Source organism: Bubalus bubalis, chromosome 12 (genome assembly GCF_019923935.1).
Source record: "Bubalus bubalis isolate 160015118507 breed Murrah chromosome 12, NDDB_SH_1, whole genome shotgun sequence".
NCBI lineage: Eukaryota > Metazoa > Chordata > Mammalia > Artiodactyla > Bovidae > Bubalus > Bubalus bubalis.
The window spans coordinates 29,602,054-29,624,193 of record NC_059168.1 but is presented as its reverse complement, the minus strand read 5'-3'; the positions used below and the strand labels follow the sequence as shown (position 1 = coordinate 29,624,193).

The 22,140-nt window shown below is 45.4% G+C and overlaps 1 pseudogene; it reads left to right on the top strand.

Moving 5' to 3' along the window:
- Positions 1-7,445: 7,445 nt before the first annotated feature.
- LOC123328745 overlaps positions 7,446-22,140 on the top strand; it is a 33,594-nt pseudogene continuing 18,899 nt past the window's right edge.

The following is a 22,140-nucleotide window of genomic DNA, read 5'->3' as shown; positions in this document are numbered from 1 at the left end:
ATCTGACGGAGAAGGCAATGGCACCCCACTCCAGTACTTTTGCCTGGAAAATCCCATGGACGGAGGAGCCTGGTAGGCTACAGTCCATGGGGTCGCTAAGAGTCAGACACGACTGAGCGACTTCACTTTCACTTTTCACTTTCATGCATTGGAGAAGGAAATGGCAACCCACTCCAGTGTTCTTGCCTGGAGAATCCCAGGGACGGGGGAGCCTGGTGGGCTGCAGTCCATGGGGTCGCACAGAGTCGGACACGACTGAAGCGACTTAGCAGCAGCAGCAAGCCACCTGAGGCCAAAAAACCAACCTATAGACTCATGAGCAACAATAATTACTTTGTTTTTGAATAATTACTATGTTTTTGAATAATACAGCATCATTGTGACAGCATAACTGATCTAGCATTCAAATATTCGTTGGCTAGGTGAGTATTAGTGAATTTTAGACACTAGAACAGGGCAGGAAATACAGCAGATTTCTTTGGGCTTAAAATGATAGGGATAGACAGAAGGGACAAAGTAGACGATTAAGTGGTTAATCCCATTAGGGGATCATAAGTAGAAAAAAAAGGTATGGGTGACACCTGCAAGATAATGATGACTCAAGAAAGTAGGCTTGTTTTCCAACAAAACCATGCAGCAGAGGCATGAGACCTGCCCCCAAACAATAGAATAACGGCATGAGACCTCTATCCTGCCCAGTGAGGCCAAAATCATTCCTAGAACATGCTGTTCTGTGCACACTAAAAACAAAAATAGAGGAAAACGTGACATCATGCTGAAACCTGAGATGATTTACCATATTTTAGTGTATGTTACCACATTATGCCCATTTGCCCATTTTGAACATGACAGACTGGACTATGAAAGTCCAGTTTGATCATACAGGGACAGGAAAACTCTTCTGCTCAATGTGGAGGAGGAACCAATGATGGAAGTTTGATATCTATTCGAGAATGAGGAAGAAGGTGGTTTTCTTCCCCTTCCCACTTTTCCTTTGATTATAAAAATAAGGCCCACCCAGCTTTGGGGACTGCACTTCCTTGCCTGCCTATTTGTGTCTCCCACAAGCATCCTATACAAATAAATCTCTTCTTGCCTGTCACTTTGCCTCTCACTGTTGTTGAATTATTTCTGCACTGAGACAAAGAACCTGAACATCGTTAAGTCCTGAGATGAGTTCTATCATTTCAGAACTCAGGTGCATGCTTGCTAAGTCACTTAAGTGGTGTCTGACTCTTTGTGACCCCATGGACTGTAGCCGCCAGGCTCCTCTGTCCATGGGATTCTCTAGGCAAGAATACTAAAGTGGGTTGCCATGCCCTCCTCCAGGGGATCTTCCCCACTCAGGGATCGAACCCACGTCTCTTACGTCTCCTCCATTGTCAGGTGGGTTCTTTACCACTAACGCCACCTAATTAAAAAGACAATGGGCTTGAATCCTGTCCCATGGGTTCAAGTCCCATCCAAAGAGAAGTACAGTTTCAAAGGGGCCTCCCTACAGCACATCCCCTATAGGGAGCTTTCTGTGGGTTCAGTTAGCTCTACTGCTCTTTCTGGTTATGTAGGAAGCCAGGGTTTGGTGGGAATGTTCCAGAATGGAGGTACCTAGGGCTAGAGTGAGGCTTATATTAGTTTTCTGTTGCTGCATAAGAGATTACCATACACTGAGCAGTTTAAAACAATACCGGTGTATTGTCTCAATGCCAATGTATTGAGAGGAGTCTGGGCACAGAGTACCTGTGTCCTTTGGGCAGGATTTCATCATCTGGAATCACGGTGTCTGCTAGGGCTGTGACCTCACCTGGGTCCTTGAGTCCTCTTCAAGGCTGGGTGAGGCCTCAGGGCAAGGACCTCTTTACAGGAAACTGAAAACGGCCTCAGCAGGAAGCCCCTTTTCCTCCTGTCACTTTAGCAAACCTAATAATACATTGTAACTAACTTTTAAACCAGGTGTCCCCAGCTCTACTCACCCTGACCCAAGCACATCTTTCAAATCTCTTAATCACACAATTCCTTGCCTAACTTGTCGATTCTTTCTGTAAATCACAGAAGTAGAAATGAAGGATAATTGACAGATGACCAGATCTCTTCCCTAGCTTCTGCTTTAGTGATCTCCCCAACAAACTGTGTGAACCAGATAACATTGAGAAGGGTCAACAAGCCACAGTAGGGGATGGCAATGACTCTGACCCCCATCTCAGTGATTAAATGCGATGGCTTCTCTGTTTCCCTTTAGAATTTACATGGCCGAGCAGAATATTTAGAGGTGGTTTTTTGGGGACATCGAGTTCACTGTCTTCCCAGATTCCAGCATTCTGATCAAAGGAACTTTTTTCTTTTGCCTTTTTGAAACCGTCTACTTCAGACTGGGACTTGAACCCAGCCCAAACCCTGCTTGGGCCTCTAACCTATGTGGATAGGACTGGAACCCAGCTAAAATGCACGGTCTTCCAGCTGAGCTAACTGACCTGGTGGCAGGACCTAGTGAAGCTCAGGTTCTTGATGCCTCATCACAGAAAGAATTCAGTGAGAGACAAAGTGATAGGTAAGAAGTGGATTTATTCAGAGAGGCGCATACTCCACAGATAGAGTGCGGGCCATCACAGAGGGCAAGTGCAGCAGCCTTGAAATGCGGTGTAGTTAGCTTTATGGGCTGGGTAATGTCATAGGCTAATGAGTAGGAGGATTATTCCAACTCTTTTGGGGAAGGGGCAGGGAATTCCAGGGCTTGGGCCATTGCCCAGTGTTTGGTCTTTGATGGGTGATCTTGAAACAGTCATGGCACCTCTGGGTGTGTCATTTAGCTTGCTGATGTGTTACAATAGCTTATCCTGAGCATAGAAGTCTAGTTAAGTTGACTTGTCTGCCATCTTGGACCCATTTGGTTCTAATCAATTTATGTTTTGCCCTCGGGCTATGTTCTTCTTTCAAAGTTGTGCCCTGCCCCCTTCCCTCCTGTTTCAGTTTGTGACTATGTAATTGATTTTATCAGAGGTGAGCAGTGGGACTTGAATCATAAGATTCATTCCATAATATTAGGGGTCAAACACACAGAGAAAGGTCATCTGGGTCCAGATAAAGGAGGGGCCCTGGAGAGACACCCCATCACTTCCTCAAGGGTTTTCAGAGGAAATGGCCACAGACGGTTTTCCTTAGGGGCTGGGGTGGGGGGCACTGTCTGAGCTGTGTGGCTGTGTTCAGGCCTGTTGCCTCAATGGCCTGAGAAAGCAGGGCCCACATGGATCGTGTTTTTGACCTTCAGCACTTGATATATCATGGTACAAGTTAGGGCACAGGGAACGTCTGGGTAAGGAATGAGTCCCCAGGGGGCCATGTGGAGCCTGCAAAGCACCAAGTTCAAGGTCAGTTGCTCAGTCGTGTCCGACTCTTTGCGACCCCATGGACTGCAGCACGCTAGGCTTCCCTGTCCATCACCAACTCCTGGAGCTTACTCAAAATCATGTCCATTGAGTCGGTGATGCCATCTGACCATCTCACCCTCTGTCACCCCCTTCTCCTCCTGCCTTCAATCTTTCCCAGCATCAGGGTCTTTTCCAACAAGTCAGTTCTTCACATCAGGTGGCCAAAGTATTGGAGTTTCAGCTTCAACATCAGTCCTTCCAATGAATATTCAGGACTGATTTCCTTTAGGATGGACTGGTTGGATCTCCTTGCAGTCCAAGGGACTCTCAAGGAGTCTTTTCCAACACCACAGTTCAAAAGCATCAATTCTTTGAGCTCAGCTTTCTTCATAGTCCAACTCTCACATCCATACATGACTACTGGACAAACCATAGCTTTGACTAGATGGACCTTTGTTGGCAAAGTAATGTCTCTGCGTTTTAATATGCTGTATTGGTTGGTCATAACTTTTCTTCAAAGAAAAGTTATCTTTTAATTTCATGGCTGCAGTCACCATCTGCAGTGATTTTGGAGCCCCCCAAAATAAAGTCTGTCACTGTTTCCATTGTTTCCCCATCTATTTCCCATGAAGTGATGGGACTGGATGGCATGATCTTAGTTTTCTGAATGTTGAGTTTTAAGCTATCTTTTTCACTCACCTCTTTCACCTTCATCAAAAGGCTCTTTAGTTTTTCTTCACTTTCTGCTATAAGGGTGGTGTAATCTGCCTATCTGAGGTTATTGATATTTCTCCCGGCAATCTTGATTCCAGCTTGTGCTTCATTTAGTCCATCATTTCTCATGATGTACTCTGCATAAAGTTAAATAATCAGGGTGACAATATACAGCCTTGACGTACTCCTTTTCCTATTTGGAACCAGTCTGTTGGTCCATGTCCAGTTCTAACTGTTGCTTCCTGACCTGCATACAGATTTCTAAAGAGGCAGGTCAGGTGGTCTGGTATTCCCATCTCTTTCAGAATTTTCCACAGTATGTTGTGATCCACATAGTCAAAGGCTTTGACATACTCAATAAAGCAGAAGTAAAGGTTTTTCTGGAACTCTCTTGCTTTTTCGATGATCCAACAGATGTTGGCAATATGATCTCTGGTTCCTCTGCCTTTTCTAAAACCAGCTTGAACATCTGAAACTTCACAGTTCATGAACTGTTGAAGCCTGACTTGGAGAATTTTGAGCATTATTTTGCTAGCATGTGAGATGAGTACAATTGTGTGGTAGTTTGAACATTTTTTGGCATTACCTTTCTTTGAGATTGGAATGAAAACTGACCTTTTCCAGTCCTGTGGCCACGGCTGAGTTTTCCAGATTTGCTGGCATATTGAGTGCAGCACTTTCACAGCATCATCTTTCAGGATTTGAAATAGCTCAACTGGAATTCCATCACCTCCACTAGCTTTGTTCATAGTGATGCTTCCTAAGGCCCACTTGACTTCACCTTCCAGGATGTCTGGCTCTAGGTGAGTGATCATACCATCATGATTATCTGGGTCATGACGATCTTTTTTGTACAGTTCTTCTGTGTATTCTTGCCACCTTTTCTTAATATCTTCTGCTTCTGTTAGGTCCATACCATTTCTGTCCTTTATCGAGCCCATCTTTGCATGAAATGTTCCCTTGGTATCTCTAATTTTCTTGAAAAGATCTCTAGTATTTCCCATTCTGTTTTTTTCCTCTATTTCTTTGCATTGATCACTGAGGAAGGCTTTCTTATCTCTCCTTGCTGTTCTTTGGACCTCTGCATTCAAATGGGTATATTTTTCCTTTTCTCCTTTGCCTTTAGCTTCTCTTCTTTTCACAGCTATTTGTAAGGCCTCCTCAAACAACCATTTTGCCTTTTTGAATTTCTTTTTATTGGGCATGGTCTTGATCCTTGTCTCCTGTACAATGAACCTCCATCCATAGTTCTTCCAGCACTCTGTCTAACAGATCTAATCCCTTGAATCTATTTGTCACTTCCACTGTATAATCATAAGGATTTGATTAAGGCCTTACCTGAATGACCAGTCCATCCTAAAGGAAATCAGTCCTGAATATTCATTGGAAGGACTGATGTTGAAGCTGAAACTCCAATACTTTAGCCATCTGATGTGAAGAACTGACTCACTGGAAAAGACCCTGATGCTGGGAATGATTGAAGGCAGGAGGAGAAGGGGACAACAGAGGATGAGATGTTTGGGTGGCATCACCAACTCAATGGACATGAGTTTGTGTAATCTCCGGGAGTTGATGATGGACAGGAAGGCCTAGCGTGCTGCAGTCCATGAGGTCACAGAGTCGGACACGAACGACTGAGCAACTGAACTGAATTGAACTTTTACCTGAATGGTCTAGTGGTTTTCCCTACTTTCTTCAATTTAAGTCCAACTTAAAAAAGCACTAAAGGCTTCTACTAAAGAGCAGATTTACACAAAGGTGATTCATGGGACCCCAGGGTAGATGCGGCCTCCAGGCTAGACATGGCCTCCAGGGTAGACATGGACTCTGGAGATTAGTTTCAATGATGCCCTCCCTTCAGTGCTGCCCTCAGATAGATGTGACTCTTCACACGCTGGAGTGGCACAGGGGCCTTGGACGCGGCAGTGGGTAGGGAGGCCTGGGTTTCAGCAGTCCTCCCCAGTGGCTCAGATGGAAAAGAATCTACCTGCAATGCAGAAAATGGTAACCCACTGCAATTTTGTTGTCTGGAGAATTCCCTGGACAGAGGAACCTGGAGGGCTATAGTCCATGGGGTCACAGAGTCAGATGTGTCTGAGTGACTAACACTTTTACTTACACTTGTAACAGAGCAGGACCCTAGGTGCCTTCTTGGGACACATCCCACCTCCTCCCCGCCTCCCCTCCTCCCCCCCCCCCACCTGCCCCTGCCATACCCTCTTCTGTAGCTCCTCTCAGAAGTCCCTAGTTAATTGTATCTGATGCACATTGTTTTATAATGTGAAAACCCTCATCAAATGGAAGAAAGTAACTATTTGGTGATCTTGAACACATAGCTGCCGGGAGCCACCACGGGAGATCCCACCCATGACAAAGGTCATGCAGAGAAGACCTGACAGGCAAAGGCATATCAGGACTTGAGGGATTCCCTGGACCTGCTCGAGCATCTACCCCAAAACCAAAATCTGTCTGTCTACTGTTTACTATATTATGCCTTTCAACCACTCTTCTGATATTAGCAGGGGGTTATCCCCAACCACCTTTCTCTGGAGAAAATCAACTTAGGGCTCTAAGTTGATAAGTCTCCTGGGCATGAAAGGAATATTTCTATTCTAACCCCTCTGTTGGCATTCTAGCTTGCTTGACAGGTTTTTCCTTACTCTTACAACTAACGCACATGATTGTTCACAACTCCGCAACCATGAAAGGCACAGGAAGCCTAAACATTCTAAAAGTCCTAAAGGGCATAGAGCCCTTTAAGGGGTGAAAAATTATTAGAATAGTACTGGTAAAGGGCTTCATTATTGGGGCCAATGCTTGCTGCCAAGTTCCCATAACCCTTATCCATTGTGCACCTGGGAGTGCATTAGTTAATGTAGTTGGAATGTAAGAAAAACAAGTAGTAGCCTTGGTATTAACCACATCAGACCTTTGAGCTAATAAGTTCTTTCTTTGTTGTGACCCACTGCACCTTTGCTCCGTGAGAATGTAACTCTGTTTAGTACTTTCTGAGGCTGACACAGATTAGAAATATAAAGAAAAAACACTTCAAGGGAAAACAAGTTTTCTGGTTGATCAACCTTTATCAAAAAAGGGTCATAAAATGTCAACAGGCCTCCAGGCCAGAAGATAATGTATATAGCATAAGACCCTTGTTTATGGAAAGGCATACAGAAAAAATCCTGGTTTCAATAAGGGCAAAACTGCTGGAGTGTTTGGGCTGACTCTGCATGACCTTGCATCTTTCATTTCCCTCTATGTACAAGTCAGGGTATAAAAGCTTCTTTTGAAAATAAAGTTACGGGCCTTGCACACTGAAGCTTGGCCTCCCCCACTGAAGCTTGGCCTCCCCGTGTCATTCATTCGCCGATGCCGTTCGTCTTGAGGGTATCCCTGGACCCTGCTGAGGCTGGTCCCCAGCACATAGCCTCCAGGCCTACTAGAGCCTAAGGATTACTAATGTTCAGCTTGCAATACCACCCAGTCACCTCATCATCAACCAATCAGAGAATTGTGCCAGAGCTGATCACATGCCCTGCAAGCCCCCCTCCCTCACCTGGCCCTTTGAAAATGCTTTCCCGAAACCCTTCAGAGAGTTCAGGCTTTCTTTTTTAGGTTAAAAATAATTAATAAATTATTGAACCCATGTCCTCTGCATTGGCAGACAGATTCTTAAGCACTGGCCCACCAGGGAGGTCCTGGAGTTCAGGCTTTTCTGACTGCTAGCTGTCCTGGACTAGTTGTACAGCTTTGCAGTAAGCACTGCGCTTTCCTTCACCACAACCCTGCACCGTAGATTGACTTTACTGCACATGGGGGAGCAGACGTTTGGTCCTTGAAGTTTTAGAGACTTAAGGATCTGCTGTTTCATACTATAGATTCTTTGCCATTACTTTGCCGACAAAGTCCGTCTAGTCAAAGCTATGGTTTTTCCAGTAGTCATGTATGGATGTGAGAGCTGGACTATAAAGAAAGCTGACCACCAAAGAATTGACACTTCTGAACTGTGGTGTTGAGGAAGACACCTGAGAGTCCCTTGGACTGCAAGGAGATCTAACCAGTCAATCCTAGAGGAAATCAGTCCTAAATATTCATTGGAAGGACTGATACTGAAGCTGAAACTCCAATACTTTGGCCACCTGATGTGAAGAAATGACTTACTGGAAAAGACTCTGATGCTGGGAAATATTGAAGGCAGGAGGAGAAGGGGACGACAGAGGATGAGATGGTTAGATGGCATCACCGATTTGATGGACGTGAGTTTGAGCAAGCTCTGGGAGTTGGTGATGGACAGGGAAGCTTGGCATGCTGCAGTCCATGGGGTTGCAAAGAGTCAGACTGAGCGATTGAACTAAACTGACCAGAAGGATCTGCTTTTTGCAGATCAGCCACCTGGGGGCAACAGAGTAGCTGACCCAGCGTGAGAATGAACCTCCGGTCCTGCTGAATGGCTTGAAAAACTCTTGGGTGGCTCTGGTCCGGGCTTCCTTCCCCACAGTCCCTGGGAGGATGTCAGCTCTCCAGGGAGGTCAGAACCAAGAACAGATGTCCTTCTTGAAGCTCTGTGCTCAGTGCAGGAGCTGGACTGCCTGCAGCTGCAGGATGCTGCATGGCCACAAGGGGTCACTCCTCACCAGGCTCTCAAAGCAGAAACGGTTGGCGGGGCTTTACACCCCCACCTCCTCTCTCCTCAAAGATCCAGGGCTCCCAGGTCCCCCATCCTCTGTTCATCAGCCAGCACCACACACCCATTGTAATGGTCCCGTGGGGTCAGAGAAGGCGTACTGAAGTAGAGTACTCAGATAAAATATAGGATGTGTAATTGAATTTGAATTTCAAACAACAAATAATTTTTGAGTATAAATATGTTCTATACGATAGCATTGCTAAATCTGGTAACTTAGCATGGAGTCAGACCCTTGCATTCAGATTCCAACCTCACTGTTCACTGATTGATAGAAGCAATTCTCTTCATTTTTCTGAGCCTCGATTTCCTTATCTATAAAATGGCTAATGACACTTCATGGGGTTATATGAAGACTATCGTGTTCAGGTTAAGAGCTCAGTAAACCTTAGCCTGCCTTCTTTTCATTCCTTAGAATCCTTGACTTCAGAGATATTGTATCTTCAAGCTAAAAATTGACCATAAATAGAAGACTGCAAGAGGCAGGAGAGGCAAGGCTGTAGGTTGAGAGAGAGAATGGAAACCATCTACCACCACCTTGTCCCCAACCCACCACTTAGAGTCTACAGTACATGGTGATGCTCTTCCAGTCTTTTTATGGCCACACCCCACAGCAAGCAGGATCTTAGTTCCCCTGAAATGGGAACTCAATCACTGGCTCTTCCACTGTCTTTATCAACCAGAACTCAGCACCATAGGAAACTTGCCAAAGAGATACAAGTTACAAATAACTTCATTGTTCAATCCAGGAACTTCCTGAAAGACTTGTTTACATTTAAATGTTTACATTTAAATGTTTACATTTAAATGCCCCAGAGAGGCCTTAGGTTATGCACTGAGAGTTTTGGTTTTCAGGATGGTGCAGGGAAGGCTACCAGTATCTAGTTAGTGGGTAGAGGCGGCAATTCTACAACGAACTGGACCACCACAAAGAATTATTCAGCCCCAGATGTCAAAAGTGCCAAAGTTGAGAATCTCTGACTTAAATGAACATCAAACTGTTCAACTCTTCAATAGTGTTAAACAAATTAGACCAGGCTCAGAGCCACCCAGAATTTTTTCAAGCCATTCATCTGGACTAGAGGTTCATTCCAGAGATGGCACGGGCGACCCACTCCAGTACTCTTGCCTGGAAAATCCCATGGATGGAGGAGCCTGGTAGGCTGCAGTCCATGGGGTTGCGAAGAGTCAGACATGACTTTCACTTTTCACTTTCATGCACTGGAGAGGGAAATGGCAACCCACTCCAGTGTTCTTGCCTGGAGAATCCCAGGGACGGGAGAGCCTGGTGGGCTGCCGTCTATGGGGTCGCACGGAGTTGAACACAACTGGTGAGACTTAGCAGCAGCAGCAGAGGTTCATTCCTATGCTGGGTCAGCCACTCTGTTGCCCCCAGGTGGCAGATCTGCAAAAAGCAGATCCTTAAGTCCCTAAAACACCTGGAGTTCTCACTATGGTGATAACTGCAAACAGTCTTAAAGATCATTTTGGTGATTATTCCAAGGTCCCACAGGTGCCTTTCCCACATCACTTGGCTGTAGGATCTGCTGTCCACAGGTCTTCTCTTCATTCCTGGGTGGGAGAGTGATTCCTGGATGGGGAGCTAGCCCCAGGTCTCTGGGAACGGGCTGGCCCCTCAGAATGGGCACATCCTTTGTAACAGCCTCTTTCCTATCCATTGGGCCTGCCCACGTGTTCAGACTGCAGCCCCATCAAGATTCAGACTACAAAACAGGAGACTTGGGGTGTATCTCTGACTTTCCAGCTAGCCTGTCGGGAGATCCCTGGTAGATCTCTATGAGCCCGTGTCCCCAGAGGAGGACCCCTGCACGGGTGAGGAGCACAGGGTATTCTGAAGATTACAGAGGCAAGAAGTATCCCCCACCATTTGAGGAGGAAAAGTTAAAATTTTACATAACCTCCTGCTCCTGCTGCCTCTGTAACTCAGCTTGCTCCTTGCAAAATCTGGATCACGTTTGTCACATAGTCTCAGAAAGTGGGAACTTACAATACTAGGAACTGGAGCTTATCTTACTCACCCTTGTCCTGCTCTCTGCAATTGCCCAGTCCCTGCAAACCTGCTTAATCATGCCTGTCTGTGTAAAGATCAGGCATACCCCTCCCCATCTTGACTGCTGATCCCATGCGTGCAAAACCGCTTAATTTAAACCAGCCTATCAGCAGCTAGTGTTGCTCACTATAGTCTGTCTATAAAAACTCTGTAACCCCTTTGTTCGGTGCTCAGAGCTTGAAGTGTTAACTCCTCTGGGCCCGCCAGCTTAATAAACATGAGTTCCCCAACTCTCTGAGTCTGGTGCTTGGTTTCTTGATTACTGGTTTCTGCAACACATTCACCAAGTGAGTTCCAATTCTCTGGCCCAGCTTCTTTAAAAATAATTGAAAAACAGAAAAAACAAAGGAAGCTGTAAAAAAGAGGAAGCGTCCTGTTCTCAGCACCTGTTAACTTCTGGTGTGTTTCGCTTATGCATATAACCTATGATCATACGCGTATAGCCCATGCATGAAGTTAAGTTATAAGGTTATTTTTTCCACTCATAATGAGGACACGTCCTTGTGATAATAAAATTTCCGTGGAAAATGGAGCGTAAAGGCATCAAACTATTGCTCCAGGTAGATATAACCTAGTGTTTATTTAACTTAGTGACTGACTGGCTGATAATGTCTAGGCTCTCCTGTAATTCTCCATTCTCCTTAGCACCTACAAGTCATATGATGCCATCCCTGTGAGACTTTGGTTTGGCTCACATCACCTCCTCTCATTGTCTTTTCCTTGGGCAGAGACTGTTGGACCAAATAACTGATGTTCAATTCTGTCTAGATGCTGAGGTCCCCTGGGAAGCTTTAAGAAAAGAAGGCTTGCCATGCCTTCAGAGATCTGATGTAATTGGTCTGAGGGTGGGGCCCAGGCTCAGTACTTTTTAAAAACTTCAGTGATATATAAGTTGCTTCTGCTGCTGCTGCTAAGTTGCTTCAGTTGTGTCCGACTCTGTGCGACCCCATATATAAGTTGAAAACCCCTGAATTAAAGAGTCCTTCAGGTCCCTTCCAACTCTGATGATCTGTGAGCTTTGACTGGGTCAAGTAAATGAAGTAGAGATGTTATTATATTGCTCTGGGAAAACAGAGTATATAGTAATTATTTCCAGGAGTATTCAGTTAAACTCTTGGGTCTCAAAGGAAAAAAAATTATAAAGGGTCTTTCTCCACCTTCTGGAAATATCCTGGCTCCCATTACCCCCTCCAATTAATAGTCCTAAAAGGCTGCAACGGCACAAGAGAGGCCGAGCGGAGCTACCCCACGCCTGAGGTCAGGGGTGGCAGCCGAGAGGAGCAACCCCATGTCCAAGGAGCGGTGGCTGCACGGGCGCAGGAGGGCTGAGAGGAGCTACTCCACGTTCAAGGTCAGGAGGGGCGGCTGTGAGGAGATACCCCTCATCCAATGTAAGGAGAGGCAGCTGCGCTTTGCTGGAGCAGCCGTGAAGAGATACCCCACGACCGAGGTAAGAGAAACCCAAGTAAGATGGTAGGTGTTGCAAGAGGCATCAGAAGGCAGACACATTGAAACCATAATCACAAAACTAGCTAATCTGATCACACTAGGACCACAGCCTTGTCTAACTCAATAAAACTAAGTCATGCCCATGGGGCAACCCAAGACGGGTGGGTCACGGTGGAGAGGTCTGACAGAATGTGGTCCACTGGAGAAGGGAATGGCAAACCACTTCAGTATTCTTGCCTTGAGAACCCCATGAATAGTATGAAAAGGCAAAATGATAGGATACTGAAAGAGGAACTCCCCAGGTCGGTAGGTGCCCAAAATGCTACTGGAGGAGATCAGTGGAGAAATAACTCCAGAAAGAATGAAGGGATGGAGCCAAAGCAAAAACAACACCCAGCTGTGGATGTGACTGGTGACAGAAGCAAAGTCCTATACTGTAAAGAGCAATACTGCATAGGAACCTGGAATGTTAGGTCCATGAATCAAGGCAAATTGGAAGTAGTCAAACAGGAGAAGGCAAGAGTGAATGTCGACATTTTAGGAATCAGCAAACTCTAATGGACTGGAATGGGTGAATTTAACTCAGATGACCATTGTATCTACTACTGCGGGCAGGAATCCCTTAGAAGAAATGGAGTAGCCATCATGGTCAACAAAAGAGTCCAAAATGCAGTACTTGGATGCAATCTCAAAAACAACAGAATGATCTCTGTTCGTTTCCAAGGCAAATCATTCAATATCACAGTAATCCAAGTCTATGCCCCAACCAGTAACGCTGAAGAAGCTGAAGTTGAACGGTTCTATGAAGACCTACAAGACCTTTTAGAACTAACACCCAAAAAAGATGTCCTTTTCATTATAGGGGACTGGAATGCAAAAGTAGGAAGTCAAGAAACACCTGGGGTAACAGGAAAATTTGGCCTTGGAATACGGAATGAAGCAGGGCAAAGCCTAATAGAGTTTTGCCAAGAGAATGCACTGGTCATAGCAAACACCCTCTTCCAATAACACAAGAGAAGACTCTACACCTGGACATCGCCAGATGGTCAACACTGAAATCAGATTGATTATATTCTTTGCAGCCAAAGATGGAGAAGCGCTATACAGTCAGCAAAAACAAGACCGGGAGCTGACTGTGGCTCAGATCATGAACTCCTTATTGCCAAATTCAGACTTAAATTGAAGAAAGTAGGGAAAACCACTAGACCATTCAGGTATGACCTAAATCAAATCCCTTATGATTATACAGTGGAAGTGAGAAATAGATTTAAGGGACTAGATCTGATAGAGTGCCTGATGAACTGTGGACGGAGGTTTGTGACATTGTACAGGAGACAGGGATCAAGACCATCCCCATGGAAAAGAAATGCAAAAAAGCAAAATGGCTGTCTGGGGAGGCCTTACAAATAGCTGTGAAAAGAAGACAAGCGAAAAGCAAAGAAGAAAAGGAAAGATGTAAGCATATGAACGCAGAGTTCCAAAGAATAGCAAGGAGGGATAAGAAAGTCTTCCTCAGTGATCAATGCAAAGAAATAGAGGAAAACAACAGAATGGGAAAGACTAGAGATCTCTTCAAGAAAATTAGAGATACCAAGGGAATATTTCATGCAAAGATGGGCTCGATAAAGGACAGAAATGGTATGGACCTAACAGAAGCAGAAGATATTAAGAAAAGGTGGCAAGAATACACAGAAGAACTGTACAAAAAAGATCTTCACGACCAAGATAATCACAATGGTGTGATCACTCACCTAGAGCCAGACATCCTGGAATGTGAAGTCAAGTGGGCCTTAGGAAGCATCACTATGAACAAAGCTAGTGGAGGTGATGGAATTCCAGTTGAGCTATTTCAAATCCTGAAAGATGATGCTGTGAAAGTGCTGCACTCAATATGCCAGCAAATCTGGAAAACTCAGCAGTGGCCACAGGACTGGAAAAGGTCAGTTTTCATTCCAATTCCAAAGAAAGGCAATGCCAATGAATGCTTAAACTACCACACAATTGCAGTCATCTCACACACTAGTAAAGTAATGCTCAAAATTCTCCAAGCCAGGCTTCAGCAATATGTGAACCTTGAACTTTCTGATGTTCAAGCTGGTTTTAGAAAAGGCAGAGGAACCAGAAATCAAATTGCCAACATCCGCTGGATCATGGAAAAAGCAAGAGAGTTCCAAGAAAACATCTATTTCTGCTTTATTGACTATGCCAAAGCCTTTGACTGTGTGGATCACAATAAACTGTGGAAAATTTTGAAAGAGATGGGAATATCAGACCACCTGACCTGCCTCTTGAGAAACCTATATGTGGGTCAGGAAGCAACAGTTAGAACTGGACATGGAACAACAGACTGGTTCCAAAGAGGAAAAGGAGTACGTCAAGGCTGTATATTGTCACCCTGCTTATTTAACTTTATGCAGAGTACATCATGAGAAACGCTGGGCTGGAAGAAGCACAAGCTGGAATCAAGATTGCCGAGAGAAATATCAATAACCTCAGATATGCAGATGACACCACCCTTATGGCAAAAAGTGAAGAGGAACTCAAAAGCCTCTTGATGAAAGTGAAAGAGGAGAGTGAAAAAGTTGGCTTAAAGCTCAACATTCAGAAAACTAAGATCATGGCATCTGGTCCCATCACTTCATGGCAAATAGATGGGGAAACAGTGGAAACAGTGGCTGACTTTATTTTTTGGGGCTCCAAAATCACTGCAGATGGTGATTGCAGCCATGAAATTAAAAGACGCTTACTCCTTGGAAGGAAAGTTATGACCAACCTTGATAGCATATTGAAAAGCAAAGATATTACTTTGCCAACAAAGGTCCGTCTAGTCAAGGCTATGGTTTTTCCAGTGGTCATGTATGGATGTGAGAGTTGGACTGTGAAGAAAGCTGAGGGCCAAAGAATTGATGCCTTTGAACTGTGCTATTGGAGAAGACTCTTGAGACTCCCTTGGACTGCAAGGAGATCCAAGTCCATCCTAAAGGAGATTAGTCCTGGGTGTTTATTGGAAGAACTGATGCTGAAGCTGAAGCTCCAGTACTTTGGCCACCTCATGCGAAGAGTTGACTCATTGGAAAAGACCCTGATGCTGGGAGGGATTGGGGGCAGGAGGAAAAGGGGATGACAGAGGATGAGATGGCTGGATGGCATCACCGACTCGATGGACATGAGTTTGAGTGAACTCCGAGAGTTGGTGATAGACATGGAGGCCTGGCGTGCTGCGATTCATGGGGTCGCAAAGAGTAGGACATGACTGAGCGACTGAACTGAACTGAAAAGGACTATGGACTAATCCATGCTTTATTTCCATTTCACAGATGAGAGTAGTTAAAATCCTGAAGACAGTTAAGCATCTGACTATTGGCAGAATCTGTAGTAGACAGGCTAGTGTCTTAACAATTCTGTTCAGTAAATGTCTTCTGTGTCGAAGAGATTTCTGGAAGATGGGGATGGGTGGGAAATATGCAAGTTTAAAAGGAGTATTTGGCAGCTTATGTATTGAGAAAGTTAATGCTGAGCTCATCGGGATTGGAAGCAGACAAAGGAAAGCAGAGGGAGAAACAGAGAGAGAGAGAGATATACAGAGACAGAGACAGAGAGCGTGACTGAGCCTGCCCCAGTGCCTGGAGTTGTGCTCCCTGCTGCAGAGCATCAGGCCCACTGCCGGGAACCCTGATAGGGTTGAGGACAACCTACTTGAAAAGACGGCACTTTGGCATATTAAATTGAAGGAATCTGAGAAACAGCAATTGTGGGAAGGATTCTTTGACCTTCCCCTGATGTATGCATGCTCAATTGTGTCTAACTCTTTGCGGCTCCACGGATTGTAGCCTGCCAGGCTCCTCTGTCCGTGGAATTTTCCAGGCAAGAATCCTGGAGTGGATTGCCATTCCCTACTCAGGGGATTTTCCTGACCCAGGGACTGAACCCACGTCGCTTGCATCTCCTGCATTGGCAGGCGGATTCTTTACCAGTAGTGTTACCTGCGAACCTTTTGTCCCTGAAGCAAGTCACAAAACCCTCACGTGAAGAGGTGCGCTCCATATACTGGGAGGAAAGGAGCAACCTTATCGCCAAAGATGGGGGTGGGGGTGGGGAATGACTGAGAGGAATCTGAACACTTTGCTAAGTTCCCCCCAGCTTAATACATTAGCTCATATCCTATCACAGATTTCCACCACCTCCCATGCCTCATGAAACTTAGCATCAAGGTGCTTTGGTTTGACTGCTTCTTTGGATCATTCATTCCCTTATGAGGACTTCAGGGCCCCTGTATCAAGTAAAATTTACATTAAATAAATGTGTACATCTTTCTCGTGCTTTCTGTCTCTTATTACAGAGCTCCAGAAGAGAACCTAGAAAGGCAGAAGGTAAAAGGCATTTTTCCTCCCCTATGGTCCCAACACAGTAACTTGGATTCTTGAAGATTCTTCTTGTGTCTTTAACTGCAGAACCCCCTGAAAGGGGTCTCATGCTCCCACCGGGGTCTTTCGGGGCCTTAGGCAGTCAGCTGAGACAGTAGCCAGGGCTAGGAGTCAGCGAGTGGGGAACAAAAGTAGTGGATGCAGCTGCTGAGAAGGCGCCAGAGGGGAGCAGGCAGTGGCAGGATGCCATTGGTGGCGGGGAGGGGCGCCTCTGCAGAGAGACAATCCAGTGAAATAATAGCAAATGAGTTTTTCTAACTGCTCGTTCTCTGATTCAGTGGTGATATATTGCCTGGATGTACTTGAATCACCTTCAGGGGCTTGTAAGCCACCCCCAAAGAGATTAAAGTGATTTCCCCAGAGAATGCCATGACTTAATGACAGCTCAATAAGGAATGAAAGAGAAAACACTGCCATGTTGGGAAAAATAATTATTTCCTCCTGCTTGTAGGCAGATACAGGGCACTGTAGAGGCAGAGCAGCTAGGAATACAGTCTGCAGGAGAACGGAAAATTACCCCAGACTTCAAGGCTGGGGCTTCTTCCCGATCCACTGAGTTCTTGAGAACATAGAGAAGGACTTTTTCCAATCAGGGAAGGAGTCCAGGCTGTACACTGTTGCCCGCTTATCTAACTGATGATATACACAGCGCAGCACGCCAGGCCTCCCTGTCATCACCAACTCCCAGAGTCCACCCAAACCCACGTCCATCGAGTCAGTGATGCCATCCAGCCATCTCATCCTCTGTCGTCCCCTTCTCCTCCTGCGCCCAATCCGTCCTAGCATCAGAGTCTTTTCCAATGAGTCAACTCTTCGCATGAGGTGGCCAAAGTATTGGAGTTTCAGCTTTAGCATCATTCCTTCCAAAGAAATCCCAGGGCTGATCTCCTTCAGAATGGACTGGTTGGATCTCCTTGCAGTCCAAGGGACTCTCAAGAGTCTTCTCCAACACCACAGTTCAAAACCATCAATTCTTTGACACTCAGCTTCCTTTATAGTCCAACTTTCACATCCATACATGACTACTGGAAAAACCATAGCTTTGACTGGACAGACCTTTGTTGGCAAAGTAGTGTCTCTGCTTTTTAATATGCTGTCTAGGACAGGGGATGAGATGGCTGGATGGCATCACTGACTCAATGGACGTGAGTCTGGGTGAACTCTGGGAGTTGGTGATGGACAGGGAGGCCTGGCGTGCTGCAATTCATGGGGTCGCAAAGAATCAGACACGACTGAGCGACTGAACTGAACTGAACTAGGTTGATCATAACTTTTGTCCCAAGGAGCAAGTGTCTTTTAATTTCATGGCTGCGGTCACCATCTGCAGTGATTTGGGAGTCCCCCAAATTAGTCTGTCACCATTTTCATTGTTTCCCCATCTATTTGCTATGAAGTGATGGGCCTAGATGCCATGATCTTAGTTTTCTGAATGTTGAGTTTTAAGCCAGCTTTTTCACTCTCCTCTTTCACTTTCATCAAGAGGCTCTTTAGTTCTTCTTAGCTTTCTGCCATAAGGGTGATGTCATCTGCATATCTGAGGTTATTGATATTTCTCCTGGCAATCTAGAAATGCTGATCCGGATGAAGCACAAGCTGGAATCAAGATTGCCGAAAGCTAAGAAGAATTAAAGAGCCTCTTGATGAAAGTGAAGGAAGAAAATGAAAAAGTTGGCTTAAAGCTCAACATTCAGAAAACTGAGATCATGGCATCCAGTTCCATCACTTCATGGCAAATAGATGGGGAAACAGTGGAAACAGTGACAGACTTTGTTTTTGGGAACTCCAAAATCACTGCAAAAGGTGACTGCAGCCATGAAATTAAAAGACACTTACTCCTTGGAAGAAAAGTTATGACCAACCTAGATAGCATATTAAAACGCAGAGACATGACTTTGCCAACAAAGGTCCATCTAGTCAATGCTACAGTTTTTCCAGTAGTCATGTATGGATGTGAGAGTTGGACTATAAAGAAAGCTGAGCACCAAAGAATTGATGGTTTTGAACTGTGGTGTTGGAGAAGACTCTTGAGAGTCCCTTGGACTGCAAGGAGATCAAACCAGTTCATCCTAAAGAAATAAGTCCTGAATATTCATTGGAAGGACTGATGCTGAAGCTGAAACTCCAATACTATGGCTACCTGATGCAAAGAACTGACTCACTAGAAAAGACCCTGATGCTGGGAATGATTGAAGGTAGGAGGAGAAGGGGACAACAGAGGATGAGATGGTTGGATGGCATCACCGACTCAATGGACATGAGTTTGAGTAAGCTCTGGGAGTTGGTGATGGACAGGGAAGCCTGGTGCACTGCAGTCCATGGAGTCGCAAAGAGTCAGACACAACTGAGCGACTGACCTGAACTGAAGAGAAGGAGGAGGAGGCAGCACCCCCTGCGGTGAGGTCCTCACTTGCTCCAGTTTCCGACTTGAGATGAAATGCCAACTTCCCTTCTGCTTAAATTTTTGTTGTTGTTCAGTAGCTAAGTCGTGTCTCACTCCTTGGGACCCATGGACTGCAGCATGTCAGACTTCCCTGTCCTTCACTATCTCCCAGAGTTTGCTCAAACTAATGTCCATTGAGTCAGTGATGCCATGTAACCATCTTTCTCTGTCACCCCGTTTTCCTCCTGCCCTCAATCTTTCACAGCATCAGGGTCTTTTCCAAAAGGGCCCTAAAGTCTTTCTTGAACAACCCTGGGAAGAGAAGACTGAAATGAAATACATCCTCTGGACCATGCGTTCTCTTTTCTCACATTTAAAACTTTAGTCTGGATTTCAACCTTAACTGCGATGGACTGAATAGTCTCACATTAATACTCAGATGCATTTTTAACACGCTGCTGCTGCTGCTGCTAAGTCGCTTCAGTAGTGTCCAACTCTGTGTGACCCCATGGACTGCAGCCCACTAGGCTTCTCCATCCATGGGATTCTTCAGGCAAGAACACTGGAGTGGGTTGCCATTTCCTTCTCCAATGCACGAGACTGAAAAGTGAAAGTGAAGTCACTCAGTCGTGTCCGACTCCTAGCTACCGCCTTCCAAAAAGAGTGAGCAGTATATTTCCTGTTTCATAAAGGAAATGAAATGAGTTAAATGAGAAATTCTTCCCCTATGGAAATAAAATGCTACTTGCTCATGGCAAAGATCATTTTTATGTTTTCTGAATAGCGGGGGATGCTCACCGACACTAAACCCACAGACGTCTCGACAGCTTTATTTGTTCTATTTTGGGCTCCATTATTGAAGCAATCTCTGTTGGCAGACATTGTTCTACCAATAATTTTTTGAGCAGTTAAAATTTTCTTCTCTTTAATGCAATACAACTGAGCACGTCCCTCTCAGGATAGTCAGGAGTGGGGTGGAGGTGGATGCGCCAGAGGTGGGTATCACATTCCTAATTGGATTTTGTGCTGATCTGAAATGTGTAACAGATATACAAATGACTCTTCACTCACATTTTAAGCATAGTAGGTTGGTTTCTACAAAGGTTTGGGATCTGAACAACACAGAAAACTTCTCAACAGCCCTACTATCCTTCCTTAATTCCACTGAGAACCTCTTCTTTGATTTAAGGACTTATTAAGTACTGGGGCTCATGGCAGATGATTTTTTTTGTTTTGTTTTGTTTTGGCCGCACCATGCAGCATGTGGGATCTTGAGTTCCCTGACCAGGGACTGATCCCACTCCCCTTGCAGTGGAAACCCGGAGTCTTAACCACTGGACCACCAGGGAAGTCCCTCGGCAGGTGATTCTGAGGAGTATTCAAAGAAGCAAGATGTTGTTCTGAACTGAACAGTATCAGAAAGTGGAGGTAATTCTATCACCAGGAATCTTAATATTTCTTATCTAGAAGCCATGGGAATGAAACGAAGCGAAAGCTATAACTGTTTTTTTTGTTGTTGTTTTTTTTTTTTTTAAAGTAGCCATCGCTCGTATTAGACAAATAGGAGAGATGTTTGGTTGTTTTTGTGGTTTGGACAATGTTCCTGTTTGGCCTATGTTCAGGCATGAGGATGAGGGAGTAGTCCATGATGTTGTCAGGGAAGGAAAGGTTTCCCCCTTCTCCCCATGTTGAGTTCTTGTGACTGGATAAATAATAAAACTGACGCAAGGCAGATTAACAGGAGAAAAAGAGACACATTCATGGACTGAAAGTTTCATAGAAATGGGACCTAAGAAGTGATCAAAGCAGGCAATTTTTATACTTTTTAGACAAAATAGTGAGGAATTGACAGGACAAAGAAAGTTGGGCTTTGGGTGCTTAATTAGTGAAAAATCTAAGCAGAGTTTGGACTGGGGGTAGTGAGGTAAAGAAGCAATAAGTTTTATTTAGGTAACGCTTTTCATCTCAAAATCTCTATCTCTGGTGATAAGTGTGTCCTTCCACCTGCAGACGTCAGGAGGGTACCTGTCACAGGAGAGGTTTATTTCCTGCTTTCAGAGAGATAGAGAGGAGGGTCAGGGTGTCCCTCTTGCATTGGCTTTTTTTGGCTCAGCAGTAAAGAATCTGCCTGCAATGCAGGAGACCCGGGTTCTATCCCTGGGTTGGGAAGATCCCCTGCAGAAGGGAATGGCTACCCACTCCAGTATTCTGGCCTAGAGAATCCCATGGACAGAAGAGCCCTGGTACAGTCCATGGGGTCTCAAAGTGTTGGACACAACAGAATGACTAATATTTTCATTTTTTTCTTTAGGTAACATAATCAGTATGCCATTGAGGCACATGTTGGGGTGGCCTGATCTGGGCCCCAACATTGTCGTCCTCTGGCTTGGCTCCAATAGTGGGCTTGTTGAAGGTTGATGCTCAGTGGGGGCAGCCCAGCTCCGGGTGTCCCGCCAACTTCTGGCTCCCAGGAGCTGCTTTTCTCTTGCTCACTGTTTTTGCCATGAGTAACGGAACATTGCTAGTGTTCAGGTCCATGTCTCAGTTTAGACACCAAAGGGATGGGCCCTGAAATAGGTAAGTGCTGACAGAGGAGGAAGCCCATGCACTTAATCCACAGGAAGGTCTGAGAGAATTAGGGCAGGATGGAAATAGCCTGTGTGCCTCAAAAGGCCCCAGTCATGACATCCTGAAACCATGCAGGACCCTGTGGGGCTCCTGGACACAAAAGCCTTCGTGTGTCCCTGCTTCTCATTTGTAGGAAATAGTTTGCTTTCAGCCTCCAAGATCTTCCCTGAGTTCCAAAGGGCAGGTTCACACAGTTGCTAATGGGGAAGGGAGGGGATGCAGAGACAATGGAGGAGCAGCCTAGAAACAATAGTACAGCCTTAGGGCAGGGTCCTGGCTCTCCAATCAAAGGATATACAAGGCAGGGTCTTCCCTGGTAGTCCAGTGGCCAAGACTCCACACTCCCAATGCCAGGGGCCCAGGTTCAGCCGGGAGCCAGGGTTCAATCCCCAACTTGCATGTTGCAACGAAAAGATCCGCATGCCCCA